Raw genomic sequence first — 12,444 nt, forward strand, 5'->3', positions numbered from 1 at the left:
GAAGATATAAAACAAAGTTCTAAGCTAATCGACCTTAGTGTTCTCCTTTTTTAAAAAGAATCGATAAAGAATCGATAAACAGAATCGAAAAAGGAATCGTGAAAATCTTATTAATGCCCATCCCTAATCATCAGTATCAAACTGTGACAATAAAAAAATCTTCATTAAAGCAGCCAAGAATGTGATAAGTTTGATGTGAATCTTTGGTAATGCATGGCGGAAGCTCTGTGCCAATTTTATCAACAAAATAAGGATTTTATCATCTTCTGGATGCAGTACCTTGGCCTCCATTAACACTATGAGGAATCTTTAACATTTCGATCAAGATTCGTTCATCAATGGAAATATTAAGCAAGTATTTAAGACTCTTGTCTCTCGGCCTATGACTGCTGGGATTGGCTCCAGTGCCTCAGCGACCCTTAAAAAGATAAGCAGAAGCAAATCGATGGATCTTTACTTTCTTCCATTTCTACAATATTATTAAGAGTAGAAATATCCTGTCTAAGTGATGCTGAAAAACTCGTTCATGCATTTATTACTTAAAGTCTGGACTATTGCAATTGGTTATTATCAGGATGTTCTTTTTTGCATTGGGACACAGGTAGGATGCGATTGCTGCTGTTTTATCCATGTGTGGAGGCACATGCCCAGCTCCCAAAGTGTACCCAAATACTGTACCTCCCTCCATCCAACCATACAGTTCTTTGGGTTTGCCATCAGCCCTGCTTGCCAAAGGGTCTCTGGGACCGTGACCAACCACTGCACATGCTCCACCACTATGAATCACTATGAATGATAACATCATCCAGGTAGCAAACAGCATAAGCAGTGTGAGGATGCAGCTGTCGCTCCACCACGTGCTGGAAAATGGCCGCAGATTCAAACAAGCCAAACGGAAGTGTGACAAATTGGTACAAACAATAAAGAGTGGAGAAAGACGTTTTTGATAATAATAATAATAATAATAATAATAATGGATTGCATTCATTCAGCACTTTTTCAAGACCCTCAAAATGGTTTACAATTCCACTATTCATTCACGCTCACATTCACACACTGGTGGAGGTACAGCTACAGTTGTAGCCACAGCTGCCCTGGGGCAGACTGACTGCGAGGCTGCCATTATGCGCCATCGGCCCCTCTGGCCATCACCAGTTTTTGTCTTTGGACTGTGCAGACAAGGGTTGGGTTTGGGTTTAACCAACGCCTGATCTCAAGGTTCAGGCATTATAAAGCAGTGCTTATAAAGTCCAGGTCAACCTTGGGCATGGAATAAGCATCAAACCATGAGACCTCGTTCACTTTGTGATAATCATCACAGAACCGTATAAAACCCTGCACTCACTTCTTAATTCCCTTGAAGTACCTTAAAGACAACCGGCCCCTCTCAACAGCTGGGACAAATCATCTGGCAAACAGATAAGCATAGGAGACCAAACACTGAGGAACAAATCCTCACTTCATCCTATGATAACAGCATTTTCAAAATTGCATCCAAATCCTTTTGCACAATTTGTCTCTTCTGCTCAGGCAACCCGTTAGGCCATGAACACACTTTCATGCCAGGCTGCGTTTCAAAAAGGTGCACAACACATCTACAAACTGCTGTTGCAATGCAGGAACATCAGCTTTATTGGAATGTGTGAGATGTTAATCACAATGTATCTTAAACATACTCTGTTCAGTGTGAGTAGAGAACAGCCAAGTCTCCTCCTCTGACAAACATCCACATGTACCACTGAAAACAGTTAAATTAGTTTGAATCGGAAATCAGGGCTCAAACTACTTGTTCTGAGACTAAATCTTTATTTTTCACACCAAACTATTTAAGAAGACAAACTTTACACAGAGTTAATCAAATATAACTAATGCTTTAACATTATCAGGATTTCATAATAAAAAACTACAGATTCCATCTGAACTCTGTGGAGCCTGATCTCAAGGTTTTTAAGTTCAACCCTGAAACCAGAAGAGGATCTTTCTCTCTCTTCTGATTCATTGTGATCCAGTGATTTCAGTCCTGCATGATCAGGCTGATGTTTGCACAGAGCAGATAATGAAGTGAAGGTTTTTGCACATTGGTAACAGTGAAACAGTTTATTTACAGTGTGGGATCGTTTGTGTTCGGAGTATGAACTGAGATTCATGAAGCTCTTGTCACACTGGTCACAGCTGAAGTTCACTTCCATGTGTGTACGTACATGTTTGTTACAATGACCTGATTGTGAGAAGCTTTTGTCACAGTGTCTGCACTTTAAGCTCACGTGCAGTGGTGAAGGATGACCCACACTAGTCACAGATGTGCTTTTTGATCCCACCGTGGAAGAGTTCATGTATTTTTAATGTACTTGGTGTGTGGAAGCCTCTCCCACATTCTTTGCAGTAGTTCATTTTGTCTCCAGTGTGGCTACGTTGATGTGGTTTTAGGTCCCGTTGATGATTGGAAGTTTTTCCACAAAGGTCACAGAGAAACTTTCCCACCACCACAGTGACGACAGGGCTGAGAACAGGATCCATCTGTGTTGCTCTGCTTCTAAACAAAGACAGTGTAAGTGATCTCTGCCAACGTCCAATTACATTTTACTGTTTACATTATAACACTCAGCTTACTGGGCGAAAACGACTCTTCACAGTTCATTCAGTATAACTCCATAAATGTACTGATCAGACTTGTTCCAAATAATCATGTTACAATTACAAGATAAAACATAAATACATCCTCACAGTAACTGCACTTGTAGAGTTACTTTCTGGTGTGGCTCTGTTGGTGTCTTTTCAGGTGATATGGAATTTTAAAAGTCTTCTCACACAGGTCACATTTGTAAGGTCTCTCCTCAGTGTGGATAAACATGTGTTGTTTTAACTGTGCATCTGTTGTAAATGGTTTCCCACACTGATTACAGCAGTAAACATCATTTCCAGTGTGAATCAGTAGGTGAATATTTCGGTACTGTATGTCGTTGAAAGTTTTTCCACAAAAGTCGCAGCTGTACGCCTTAATTCCAGAATGGGTAACCAGATGCTTCTTTAAGTGTTCATTTCGAGCAAAAGCTTTACCACACAAGCCACAGATGTACTCTTTAACTCCACTGTGGATGAGTTGGTGTGTTTTTAAGCCTCCAGCCCGTGAAAAAGACTTTCCACATAAGTCACAGCTGTATGCTTTAACTCCACTGTGGATGAGTTGGTGTTTTTTTAAACCTCGAGTCTCGGCAAAAGACTTTCCACACTCATCACAGCTATAAGGTTTAACTCCACTGTGGATGAATTGGTGAGTTTTTAAGTGTCCAGACTGGGTAAAAGACCTCCCACACTCATCACAGCTGTAAGGTTTAACGCCACTGTGGATGAGTTGGTGTAATTTTAAGCTTCCAGCCCGGTTAAAAGACTTTCCACACAAGTCACAGCTGTAAGTTTTCTCTCCCTTTCTTCTGTGAGGTTTGTCGGCCTCCTGGGAGCACTGACTTCTTGCTCCATGTTGGTCCTGCAGTGACAGAGATACAAACAGAAATAGTGAGTGAAATGCAGTCGTGGAACAAACTGAAACTCCCTCTATTAGTGGAATTTAATGTGACAACAAACACATTGTTGGTGTGTTACCACCACCTTCTGGTGATAGTATCACATTACAATGATGTGCAATGAGAGTTGTACTGAAAATGACATTATTGAAGAAATATTGATAAGTGGAGAAAACCTTTTACTTCATAAAATTTTTTGAGTTCAACTGATGATATTGTTGTTTCAATGTGTGCTGATAAAATATGATCTTTGTATTTTCTTCTAACTTCTGTGGTTTTTGGTTGTGAATGTAGATTCTGTATATATGGAGGAGCCCAGGATGGAAAAGATAAAGCTGCTGTTAACGTGTTATTAAAAACCAACCAGCTGTGCACACAGTTTCAATAACAGTGTAACTGTGATGTTTTTCTCACCTTCTGTGTTGAAGTCATTGTTTCCTCTGCAGTGGCTGAGCTGAGTCCAAATGGCTGAAATTGTTCCTCTGCTGCACCACCACTCTTCTCCTCCTGTTACTCAGCTGGGACACAAAAAGTATATATATGTATTTTATCCCTGACAAAAAGAAGCAGAGCAAATAAACATGACTAAACTCCTCAGTGACAACAATACCCATGAAGCTTCAAGGCGAAACCCCAGAAGCAACTACAAAAAGAAAGTCATCAGTTGCCTTCAACAACTTGAAAGGGAAAAACCCCTGACCCCCTGCATATCACCGCCTTTACCCAGGGGATGCTACACCCTGTATATATGGACTTCCATAGATCCACAAAGGAATCCCGCTCAGACTCATCGGTAGCAGTATAAACTCAGCCAACTATAAAATTTCCAAGCACCTCATTACCATCCTAGCTCCCCTAGGATGGTAATTAGGTTTTTAAAAACATTTTGAAACTCACTTTGTTAATGTGGAATTCAAAAAGTAATTCACAAATGGAGAATTTATTCTACAATTCATTATTTAAGCACAGAATTCTTTATTTCGATGTGCGTGGCTCTTGTTGTCCTCCATATGGAGGTGTCAAAAATCACATTGGAAGTGGCACACATCACGAGGGGGTACCTGTTGACGGTGTTAACAACACCTTTACATTCACTTGGTGAACTCGCAAATGCTTAGGATTTAGCTGAACCTGACTTTAGATGTTTCTGAAACAAGAAGGACATATTGATTTGCTCTCCTGATATTGAGAGTGTAGTATTGATATTTTAACCTTTAAGGAGCAGAAAATGTATTAATCCCACTAACACATACACGCATGCAATGAAGCTCAAGAAGACCAGATAGTATTTTAAGCCTGTGTTTCTGATTTTATGGTTCACTTAGTGGGATGAGAAGCAATATATGAACTAGTGGACTAATATTATATTAGGAAAGGTGATTGAATTATAGCAGGGGTGAACAGAATGCAGCAGAGGGATTAAATGAGTGAGACTAGTAGATTCTTAGTTTCTTGTTCCTGATGTGTGGGGGAGGTTTTACCATGACATACACCTTGTTACATGGAATGAAACTTGCATTTTTGTTACCAAGTGGCAGTGAAAAGTCCTAAAACTAGGCTTTCATGTTTTTACATTTTGTAGAATTTAATTTAATTTTTTAATGTTTGAGGAGTGCACTGAAAGTTAGGTTTGAGAATCTGCTCTCCTTCAAGCAGGCCTGCATGATTGGAACTAAAAGTGCTATACAACACTGTTGCTTTAAAAACGATCGTAAAGTGAGCTTCTCCACATTACAATGGGCTCTGGAGAAAGTCACCTATGTGGGACACGATTAGATAGTAAGTCCTGAGTCCCTTGTCTAAAAGGCTTCAGCAAGGTAATCCATTCTGAATTTGTCTTTTTTTCTTTTTTGAAATGATGTCATGTTGCTGGCAGTTAATGATGGGATTTCCGGCTCTTTCGTCTTGGCTCACTAAAAAGAGCTGGCTCTTTCGCCTCCCAGCCAGCTGTTGAGGTTGTTTTGTTGCTTTAAATAATTTATTATTAACAACAATATAAAATTATGCACAAAAGGAATTACTAATGTAATTACTCTGCGCCTAGCATCCTGGAGCACTTCTGTTGTGTTTTGTACGTGTTTTGGAGTTTGTGCGTGCCTCAGGGTTCGTACGTGCTTTGTCTCTAGGGACCACCGTAAATATACTTTTATTTATTCACTCCACATAAAATGTAATAAATTAATCATATGATACAAAACCCAACTTATAACTATTTAAATTTTCATCTTTTTCCTTTTTAAACAAACTTAAAGTGAAACAAAACAAAACACTGAAAACCACAACACAATTAAATATAAATTATAATATGAAAACAAAAAGGCATTGACTCGGACATCGGACATCTCAGATATAGAGGACCCAGACTATTGTCCCCCCCACTGAACAAGGCCAGTCAGACACAGAGGAGTCCTCTGAAGAGGAAATGGATATTGAGTCCAACAGAATGAGCCCCTCTTACTGCTCTAGCCACAATATTCTGAATTAGTCAGCCAGGGCTTGCACCTGGGTTTAGTACTGTCTCCCCAATAGATGCATGGAAGATGTTCATGTCTGATAATATAATAGAAGAGGTGCTGACATGCACAAACATGGAGGCACGAAGAGTAGCCACAGACGGGGGAAAAGAGTGGAAAAATGTAATCAAACATAAGCTGGCCTTGATTAGATTGACCATTCTTGCAGGAAGTGAGAAGAACTGGGATGAACCAGTTGGTGTGCTTTTTGGGAGTCCTCTGCATAACCCATTGTACAAGGCCACTATGTCAATTCAAAGATTTGAAGATATTCGCCCGTCTTGCACTTTGATGACAAGAGGACCAGAGCCTACCGACTGAAAACAAACCACATGGCAGCTTTCTGCTACATATGGGGCCTGTTCCTGGTCAACTGCAGGCAGAAATTCATCCTCAGTGATTGTGTTACAGTGGATGAACAACTTGTGCCTTTCAGAGGGAAGACCCAGCTTTTGCAGTATATGCCGAGCAAGCATACAAAAGTGATAGAAGTGATACAAAAACTCCAATTTCTTAAAATTAATGAAAAATAAATAAAAATGCAAAGGGCCTCATGTCACAAACATGTTTTATGAGGAATACCTCAAATATGAAAATATTACAACTCTTCGTTTTAAAGATTTTGAAGAATAACAACGGAGTTTATAGCAAAATACATTGATTTTATTTGGGGTCATTTTTGACCCCACTCGTGGAAGAGTGTAGGTACTGGTAGGTTGTGCATCCAAGGGTTAAACGTGCTGCTGTTGTTTAATGCGACCTCGCTGGTTTTGTCTTTGTGGCGCAGAGAAAAGCCGATCAGCTGGTCACTGATCAGTTTCATGACTGAATTAGCAACTTTCTAGCTGAAGTAGTACGGGACAAACCGCGTTGCTTTTCACCTCAACTTTAGTTCGACTTCCTCGGCTGTAATTGGTCCAGCCCAGAGTTGATCATAACCAACTGACCAATCCCCCACCATTCATTTATACCGTAAAAAAAGAGAAAATAAATAAAACCCCATCGGCCCATAAAAACGAAAGATCACGAGCGGCCCACTGGGCAAACGCTGGGTATGCCCGATGGCCAGTCCAGCCAGTGCTGCCACACATTTGTTCGTCCAAAGCCAGTTAATCTGCGACGCCAGTTAAGCTGAAACACCGGTCTCAGTCAAAATGCCCGGGTCGATTTTTTTGTCCCAGTCCAGCCCTGGATGCATCTGGAGATCGGCCTATGAAGTCCTATTTCAATGACTGATTGCCCTCCCCCACGCTTGTACCTGTGGCTTTCTGTCCCGGAGGTGGGGGCTGGTTGTTCTCCTGCCCTGCACCCCATCCTTTTGTTCAAATTCAAAGACTATTTTTCTGTATCTACTCTTACCCCCTAAAACCCGCCGTATTCTAATGTTGTAAGCAATCACAAACTCTACAGTCTGTCTAACTCCAGTGTATACCAAGCATTCTATTATTTCTCAACAGAACTAAAATCAACATAAACTGAACCCGCATTAAAGTTAGCTCGATGCTTACCTTTAGATGAGCCCACAAACCGAGAAAAACTCCGTGATGAAGCTGGAAGTCTTAAGAAACAGATCAGGGAGCAGAGACCCACGTGGTTCACGCTGATCTGAGCTACGATCCAGGAGACAAGGGTGTGCAGATCGATGCAGATATTAATCCCAACGTTGGTAGTGGTATATGTTCCTGTAAGTTTACTACTTTACTCCCGTTTCATGAAAAAGCAGCTCTCTCTGCTCGACTCCTCTCCTGCACACACACTTTGCTCCACCTCCTTTTCCGGCTCCGCTGTGATTTGTTGCTGTGCGGTCACGTGATTCAGCTGGGCAACGTAACCACGTGGGGTGTTATTTAAAATTTCAAAATTAGGGCCTATCTCCTTTTCCTAAACTATTTTCCTTGGCCTCGATGAAAACGTCATCGTGTGAAGGAGAATTGCTAAAAACTCAGGAAAAGAGAGGAGCAGTGCTGAGAATTGGAACAGCCTTACACTCGTCTCTCTGTAACAATGTGACACCAGATGTCCGCCAGTTGAAACTACATTGTGCTGAAGATGGACTACAAAACAAACATCTTACTTCGTCACAATGTGTTTTAACCCTGTTGTTTTATGGAGGTCATATAAACGAGAACAGCCTGTTAAAATATCCCTTCATTACAACGTTTGAATGTTAAAGAAGAAGGAACATTTATGGGCCGATGGTTACTTTTCGTTTTTCTTTAATGGTATAAACAATGAAAGGTGGTGGATTGGCCAGATGCTGGCCGATGTGTAAAAATAACTCCGTTGTTTGGTGCTGATAGTGGCGGAGCTTCCACAGAGGCCAGCAGTTGGATGAGGGAAAGGGGAGGCAGGAGGAGGAGAGATCAATGACGGTAGAACACGTGTCCAAATCCATGGGCTGCATCCTCCTGAGGACCCGGCCTTCGCGGTCTACGTGGGCCGGGTCCTCAGAAGGTCGTGTAGGCCGGAAGTAAATGGCTGGGGAAATTGGACGGTCTAGCCTTCTGATTATCGTCACCGCTGTCTCGGTGGAGTTTAATAAACTCGGCCGTCTGCTCCTTGCTATCTAAAATATAACAGGACACTGGCGTAAATTCTCGACCGTTTCACACTTCTGTTTAATCAGTTTTCTGTTTGACGTTTAGTCAGCTGTGTGAAAATCCCGCGGGATTATTAAAGTTTTATTTTATCTAATCTAATCTAATAACTTTAATCTCAGCCAAACCGATTTACTCACGAACAAATAAAACACTGAAAAAAGTCCAACAATAACATGTTTAGGTTGTCTAAGTGACTTATATATTACGTTTAACCTGAGTAGCGAAACTCAGCGGTGATCTGAAAATGTTGTGCCGTTCTCGGCGGCTTCAGTGACCCTCGAGCTCTCGGCTAGCTATCGAGCTGGTGGGTAGCAGATGCTCCGAAAACGTCGAAGCACTTTTGCAAATATGCGATATCTTGATAAACCGAGCAGATATTTGATGTTTACACAGCTACTTTCTCGCCTGAAAATATGTTAAAAGTTTATTTTGTGACCCAGAAAGATTAGTAAGAGTAATTTTAAAACTTAGTAGTGGCCGCCATTATTGGAAACTGGAGTTTGGCTGGGCCGTGCTATGAATTCTGGGATATGGTAGGCCACGAAGGACACACCCGACCCATCCTTCAAATTCGGGGGAAAAGGAGGACGCATTTGTCGGCTGCATTCGGAGGAGTCTACGAATTTGGACAGCCTTCAGCGCGTCGCTGTGACGTAATCGTTCGACAAATGCGGCCTCAGGAGGATGCAGCCCATGAATTTGGACACGACCCATGGACGATGCGACAGCACCCCAAAAATGAAGCCAAAACATCTCTATCGCCCCCTAGTGTCTGGCTGCAGTGTAAGTCATAAACCCCGCCTCCTCCATGTTAGCAGATGGCACTGGGGCCAGACTAAAATCTAAAATGAATTAATTCTCCTTAGATAATTTTTTCCCAAAGATTCTTTCTTTTGTTTTCAATAGTTCTCATCACGCTGATTTATGTCCAAGGGGTCTCCTTTCCCATAAGTCTGATTCTAATTCCCAATGCGGTGATGTTAAATTGGGGTGTAACGCAAGGGCGTAGATTTGGCATGGACGGAAGGGACATGTCCCCACCAATAATTTGATCTCCTCGAGAGAAACAAAAACGATAGAAAGAAGAAGAACCCAGCGGTGCAGAAAGAGTTAAATTATGTTCTCTACTGGAGTCCTACCTCATGTGACAAATATGGCCAATGTGATTGGCTGTGCCTTACAGGGAGCTCTGTTTAGTTTTAGCAGCGGCAAGCCTGCGCTGCGAGGACCTGCAGGGAGGAGAAGAGGATGGCAGCAAAAAGGTAGAACCTGGATATAAGAAAGTATTTTTCAAAAAGAAACCTGTAAGTCACTTAAAGTCAAGTTTCACTCATAAAATGTGTCCGTCATAAAAACGTTACAGGCTATGCTAGGCCATACATGCGAACCCTCCCGATTTTTCTGTGAGAATCCCGAATTTCAGTGCCCCTCCTGAAAATCTCCCACAGCCACACCATTCTCCCCAATTTCTCCCGAATTCCACCTGGACAACAAAATTGAAAAACCATATCCCAGATTGGCCCAGCCAATTCCAGTTTCAAACAATAGCTACTACTACTGCAGCTACTTAGTTTTGATATTACTCTTATTACTCTTTCAAGGTCACAAAATAAACTTTTAACATATTTTCAGGCGAGAATGTAGCTGAGTAAACTTCAAATATCTGTGTTATTGTGCTTACATTATAATCCATTAGCTTCCTTTTGTCCGCTTAAAACATGTTTACAGATGGAAGATGTTATGTTCTTTTTAAAAATGGAGAAAATAAAATTTAGACTCAGAGGAAATGTTAATAAGTTCTCACAGATGTGGCAGCTTTTTATCATTTACTTTAACTCATTGAAAAGACTTACAACAGACTAAACTTTTGTACCATGGGGTTCCCTTTTGTTATGGTTTTGGGAGATAGTTGATTTTTTAATTATTTTTTTGTTTGTTTGTTTTTTGTTGTTGTTTTCTGTGTGTGGGTTGTTGTTTTTTTTCTGTTTTATTGTTATCATCCGAATTTTAATGGCCTAATTTGTTTTGATATATGTCTTTATATCGGTTGGTACTTGCTGTATTGGGCCTGATATGTCAAATTACATGTGCAAAACTTTATAAATAAAGAGGGGAAAAAAATGTTTACAGAACTATTTTTGCATTTGTTGCAATTTCAGCTGTCCTCTTGGCCAGATTAAAAGTGTCTCTCTTAAGAGTTGAGTAAACAATTTTTTTAACTGCATAAATACAGGATACATAAAAGTGTGGTGACTGTGGCTCAGGTGGTAGAGCAGATCAGTTGCTGATCAGCTACTGATCAACTACTGATCAGCTACCGATCAGCTACTGATCAGCTACCGATCAACTACTGATCAGCTACTGATGGGAAGGTTGGTGGTTCGATCCTTGGCTTTTGGTCTACATGCCAAATATCCTTGGGCAAGATACTAACCTCAAGTTGCCCTCCGATGCGTTCATCGGAGTGTGAATGTAGTTTAGTTTGCACTTGACTTTAGAAGTGCTTGTATGAATGGGTGAATGAGGCATTGTTGTATAGAGCGCTTTGAGTACTCCGGGAGAGTAGAAAAGCGCTATATATGAATCAGTCCATTTACCATTTAAAAGTCACTGCCAAAAACTGATTGCAGCGTCCACCTTGTTACACGAATGTTGTTTGTTGTTTGTTGCTCAAGATTACTTGGTAAAATTCATAAGGGATACATTTGACATATTTTTGTATTGTATATATATTGTATTTTGTAGGCTTTAGCCTACATCAGTCTAAAATTGTATGTAACCATGAATAACATGTTGCCATGTCCACCAGGAGAGACTGGACAGTATAGATGTAAAACAAATATGCCAGCAGTTTATCTATGTTAACAAGAGGAGAAGGCATGTGTTTTGCTCCTTCACATAGTGGACATTGAGTTGTTGTGTGGGGCACCAGTAGTATTAATGTCTGTTGCTGTAACAGTAGTTCATGTTTAGAATAAAAAATTCCAGCTCACTGATTTGATCGGGGCAATAGTGTGGCTAAAATGTTGCATAACTTTGCTGTCAGCGCCGGGTTAAGTAGCTCTTCAGGTAATCACCCCGATGGAGAGCAGCTGTGCCAGTGATGGCCAAGCCTGGGGGTGTGGCTACCCGCGCATCACACATTCCACACACACTCAGGACCACGGACCATGACAGTCTTGATGTGAGCTTCTACTCAGGGTTTTTTCTTCCAGTTCAGAGCAGAAATATTTTTGTTAAGATACTGGAGGTTGTTTTCCCCCCACAATTTTAATTATAAGCTAGATATATTTCTACTAATGAAATTAGTTTGCTAACAGCAACAGGGATGAGTCAGTGAGTCAGCTGGGCTTGTGAATCATGATTCACGAGTCAGTAAAGTGATTCTCAAGTTTTGAACGATTCGTTCATGATTCGCACATCACTACTGAGGTGTTCTTCAGTGAACTGGACTACCCGACAGAAGGACCCGGGGCCCCCCTGCACTTTTTCGGCAAGGTAAATGTGTTTTTAAGCTAATCTGTAACTACTGTCCTTAGCTAGGTCCTGAAACCTAGCTAGCTAAGATGAGCACTCGGCTGTCGGGGAAACTTGTTTTGTAAAGCTCGTTTAGCTAATCCGTGCAGGTGAATGAAGTTACAGTGTGTTCACACCGAACGCGATAGACATAGCGTCAGGTTTACATGTAAAGTCAATGAAGAAGCTTGAAGACGTGTGATTGTGGGTCCCGCGAAAATTCAGAAGAAGACTTGTGTTGCGAAATCGCGTCAAACGCATGTCAAAGTAGCGCGTTTGACATGCAAATAAAAA

At 41.2% G+C, this 12,444-nt stretch overlaps 1 pseudogene across 1 annotated transcript; it reads right to left on the minus strand.

Annotated features, from left to right (window-relative positions):
• Positions 1-1,796: 1,796 nt before the first annotated feature.
• Positions 1,797-7,775, minus strand: LOC148103356 (uncharacterized; annotated as a pseudogene). Its single transcript, XR_015716827.1, has 3 exons — positions 7,543-7,775; positions 3,936-4,039; positions 1,797-3,484 (listed from the first exon to the last, which is right to left on the minus strand). The product of XR_015716827.1 is annotated as an uncharacterized LOC148103356 (transcript).
• Between the last annotated feature and the right edge of the window lie 4,669 nt (positions 7,776-12,444).

Source organism: Neolamprologus brichardi, chromosome 3 (assembly GCF_056152115.1).
Source record: "Neolamprologus brichardi isolate AB-2024 chromosome 3, ASM5615211v1, whole genome shotgun sequence".
Taxonomy (NCBI): domain Eukaryota; kingdom Metazoa; phylum Chordata; class Actinopteri; order Cichliformes; family Cichlidae; genus Neolamprologus; species Neolamprologus brichardi.